Genomic DNA, 4,996 nt, shown 5'->3' with positions numbered 1-4,996 from the left:
GGTGGAGCTAAATTAAACCATGCCAATAATTACATTAAATCTTAATTGCCTAAACACTCCAATTAAAAGGCAGAGATTGGCATGTCTGGGTGGCTCAGTTGGTTGAGTGTCCAACTCTTGACTTCGGCTAGGGTCGTGATCCCAAAGTTGTGGGATCAAGCCCCCTGTGGAGCTCCATGCTGAGCATAGAGCCTGCTTGAGATTCTCTCTCTCTCCTTCTGCCCCCTCACCCTCTCACACTCTCTGTAAAATAAAATTTAAAAAATTAAAAGGCAGAGATTGACAGGCTGGATTTTAAAAGTAAGTTTAAACTATCTCCTGTGCATAAGAGATGTGCTTTAAATCAAAAGACACAGATAGGTTGAAAGTAGGATGACAGAAAAAGATATACCATGTAGACACTAATCATAAGAAAGCTAGAGAGTCTATATTAATAACAGGCAGAATGGATTTCATGAGAAGTATTACCAGAAATAAAAAGTGACATTTCATAATGATTAAAAGATCAATTAATCAGGAAGACATGACAATCATAAATCCCTATGAACTTAATAACAGAATTTCAAGATACATGAAGCAAAAACTGACAACATAAAGGAAGTAATAGATATATCCATGAAAATTGAAGGCTAACACCATTGTCTAAGTAACCACAGAGCAACTAAACAAAATAATAAAAATATAGGACATCTAAACAATGCTATCAACCACCTTCCCCTCATTATCATTTCTAGAACACTCCTCCCATGACGGAACATATACACTTTTCCAAGGCCACATGGAACATTCACAAAGATCAACCAAAAATCAAGGGTCAGTATATTTCAAAAACTCGAAGGGGAATTTGTGCAGCATACCTTCAGGTCTACCACAGGAATATGAATACATCATCACTGGATTATACTGCAGTATAATAACTTTGGACTCTATACACATATATATACACACACATACATTCATATTTACAAATATGTGTATATTTTTGTGTGTTAAAGCAAATGGGACAAAATGTAAACAATTGATGAACCTGATATAAAGATATATGGGAGTTCCTTGTGCCATCCTTACAACTTGTCTGTAATTTTTTTTTTTTTTTTTTTGGAACGCTCCATGAATTTGCGTGTCAATCCTTGCACAGGGGCCATGCTAATCTTCCCTGTATCATTCCAGTTTTAGTATATGTGCTACCGAAGGGAGCACACAACCTGTCTGTAATTTTAATTTTTTTTTTAATTTTTTTAACGTTTTTTGTTTATTTTTGAGACAGAGAGAAAGACAGCGCATGAACGGGGGAGGGGCAGAGAGAGAGGGAGACACAGAATCGGAAGCAGGCTCCAGGCTCTGAGCCATCAGCCCAGAGCCCGACGCGGGGCTTGAACCCACGGACCGCGAGATCGTGACCTGAGCTGAAGTCGGACGCTTAACCGACTGAGCCACCCAGGCGCCCCTTGTCTGTAATTTTTAAATTGTAACAAAATTTTTTCAAAGTATCCCTATATACCAGCAAGAGGAAATGAAACATTTTGTTTTATTTTGAGAGAGAGAGAGAGTGCGTGAGCACACAAGCACAAGTTGGGGAGAGGGGCAGAGGGAGAAAGAAAGATCTTAAGCAGGCTCCATACTCAGCACCAAACCCGACCTGGGGCTTGATCCCATGACCCCGGGATCACAACCCACTTGGAAATCAAGAGTCAGACATTCAACCGACTGAGTCACCCAGGAGCCCTGGAAAGGAAATATTTTAAAAGATACCATTTTCAGCCAAGTATCTAAGCCTTATGGGGAGAATTAGAAAACCTTGTTGATAGACTTCAAAGAAGATCTAAACAGAGAGTTATACTGCATTCATTAACTCTAAGAGTCAATATTATAAAGGTTTAAATACTCCCCAAATTATTTGTAGATTTGGTAATATTTATTTATTTGATGTTTATTTATTTATTTTGAGAGAGGGAGAGAGCAGGGGAGGGGCAGAGAGAGAGGGAGAGAGAATCCCAAGCAGGCTCCATGCTACCACACAGAGGCTGATGCGGGGCTTGAACTCACAAACCATGAGATCATGACCTGAGTCAAAATCAAGAGTCAGTTACTTAACCGACTGAGCCACTCAGGTGCCCCGATTTGGTAACATTTAAATCAAACTTTCAACAAAGATTTTTTTTATTAACAAGCTGATTCTAAAATTTATAGACAAATGCAAAAACACAAGATTAAGCAAAACACTCTAGAAGAGGAAGAAAAGATAGGAAGACATTTACCACCAGAGAGTAAGACATCATAAATCTATAGTAAGGAAGGTTGTATAATACCAACGTGGGGACAGACTTCCATGTATGGACATTTAAGAATAGGAGAGAGATGTCATTGCAGATCAATGAGAAATGAAGAAATCTGCCAACAAATGACCAATAAGTATGTGAAAATATGCTCAACATCATTAGCCACCAGGGAAATATAAGTTAAAAAACAAGGTATCACAATAGACACTAGAACAGTTAATATTAAAAAGACATACCCTACCAAGTGTTGGCAAGGACACGAAGTAACCAGAACTCTCACAGGCTGCCGGCACGAACAATTTAAAATGGTAAAACCACTTTGGAAAGCTGTTGGGTGGTTTCTTTAATCCATCCTGAATTGTTCCTGTGGCTCCTGTGTGGTTTTTGTGTATAAAGCTGGTTGATGGTTTGACTTACAAAGTCAAAATTATACCTACTGTATGACCCAGCAATGCCACTCCTACATAATTTATCATATGCCTTGGAAGCTTTGCTAATGATTGCCAAAAACTGGAAACATTCCAAATGCCCATCAATGGAAGAATGGAGAGACTGAGATCTGTTCATACAACGGAATACTACTCGGCAGTAAAAAGGAACAGACCGCTGATAGATCCAACAACACAGGTGAAACGCAAAAGCATTCTGCTAAGGAAAAGAAACCAGGCACAAAAGAGTATTTTCTAGATGGTTCCATTGATCAAATATCGGGAAGAGATCAGTGATGGGAGAGGGAACTGACTGCAAAGGGGCAACAGAGAACTTTTGGGGGGAACATGCTCTATGTCTTGAAGCGGTGGTGACCACATGACAGTATACAGTTGTCAAAAGTCATCCAACTGTAGACTTCAAAAGGGTGAATTCTCTTGCACATAACTTATACCTCAATAAATCTGATTTTTGACATTTTAACTAAAAAGAAAAACACACGACGAGATCGTCTTAAATACCAACCAGGTTGGCAAAATATTAACTCGGCTGATACCCTGGCGAGGATGGCAGGAAGTTGCAGCCTGGGTTCTCAGGAAGCAGGCTCTGAGATGGAGCCTGGTATCAGAGAAGTTCATGAGGGGTCAGCCTCTAATAAAGGGACAGGGGAAGAAGCAGAAAAAGAAAAGTTGCTAAGCCACAGGCCTGACAGAGCCCCGATGGGGCGCTCTGGAGTGAGCGGTGCTCAGCAGAGTGGTCCCACCCACAGGCATCCTCCCACCCACGGCTGTCCCAAGCTGTCCTGGGAAGGGCGTGTCCCAGTGCAAAGGCGAGTCTGCCGTGGAGCTGGGCAGCACGTCTCCCTGAAAGGAGAGTCCACGCAGCCCATCTTCAGGTGTACCACAGGAACAAGAGCACTCTATTGATGGTGTTGTGACTTAAACAACCATTCTGGACACCAGTTTGGTAAAGCTGAAGCTATGCATGCCCTATGATCTAGCATTCTGTCCTTGGTATATATCTTTGCGAAATGCATTACCGTGCGTACGGAGATAAGGGCTCATCACAGCACGCTTTGCCATGGGCCCAAACTGGAAACAACTCAAAAAGTCATTTTGTAAATTACAGTATATTCATGTAGTGAAGTCATCAATAAATTATTTTATATTAACATATATGTATAGGGGCACCTGGGTGGCTCAGTCGGTTCGGCGTCCGTCTTCGGCTCAGGTCATGATCTCGCGGTCTGTGAGTTCGAGCCCCGCGTCGGGCTCTATGCTGACAGCTCAGATCCTGGAGCCTGCTTCGGATTCTGTGTCTCCCTCTCTCTGCCCCTCCCATGCTCATGCTCTGTCTCTGTCTCTCTCTCTCAAAAATAAGGAAACATTTTAAAAAATTAAAAATATATATATATATGTATAAAATGTTGTCTATCAACAACAATGAACAAGCTATAACAATAAGGTTCACCTGGATGAATCTCACTAACATAATGCTGAGCAAAAAAGAAGTCATGAAAGAATACATACAGTATGCTTTCCTCCATACAAAGATTCCAATTTGGCAAAACTAAACCCTGCGGCTTGGAAATGAATATATAAATTGTAGATCTACGGAGTAAAGTAGAGAAATGAGTTTCACAGAAGTCAGGCTAGTGGTTATGCCAGAGGCAGGGAAGGGGGTGGTGCTCTGATTAGAATAGCACACTAGGGAAAGCCTCTAAAGTTTCATCATCCACGGGTGTTCACTTCATAATTATTCATCATGCTATACATACATGTTGGAAATGCTTTTCTTCATGCATGTTATATTTCACGACAAAAACAAGGGGAAATGGCACACATAATGGTTAAATGGTTAATGGAAATAAGGTTATAGGAAATAAGAAAAAAAGAGAGGGTTCAGGGGTCATATAATGGTTATCGATCATCTAAAGAGCTGCTCCAGAGGGCCCAGCTAGGAACTTTGAGAGAAAGAATTTTCTAATGATTCAAACGCATGAAATGGGTTGATCTCAACCCGTCTTCCAGCTCTGACGTCTGAGGGACAAAGAACTAGGCTTTGATAGGGAAGTAGGGGGAGCCAGGAAAAAAACCAACAAAGAAGGAAAGAGCGCATGTTTATTTTTAAAACAACTGTCAGTTGATGGATCCCTGCCCCGTGAGCTAATGTACCTGCCATTTTTCCTTCGAAGGCCCTGCTGCTATTACATAGGCAGAGCGAGCGTTTTAGCTGAACCTGTGCCCCAGGTGGTCCTCCAGACACTCTGTCCTCAGGGAGGCCCAGCG

General features: G+C 41.4%; 1 non-coding gene across 1 annotated transcript; it reads right to left on the bottom strand.

Annotated features, from left to right (window-relative positions):
- Positions 1-1,092: 1,092 nt before the first annotated feature.
- On the bottom strand, positions 1,093-1,200 carry LOC122238205. The gene has a single exon (XR_006217167.1). It is a non-coding gene; the product is annotated as a U6 spliceosomal RNA (small nuclear RNA).
- Positions 1,201-4,996: the final 3,796 nt, after the last annotated feature.

The sequence above is a fragment of the Panthera tigris genome, chromosome B1 (genome assembly GCF_018350195.1).
Source record: "Panthera tigris isolate Pti1 chromosome B1, P.tigris_Pti1_mat1.1, whole genome shotgun sequence".
NCBI classification, from domain to species: domain Eukaryota; kingdom Metazoa; phylum Chordata; class Mammalia; order Carnivora; family Felidae; genus Panthera; species Panthera tigris.
The sequence above is the reverse complement of the archived record's forward strand: the minus strand, read 5'-3'. Positions and strand labels throughout refer to the sequence as shown.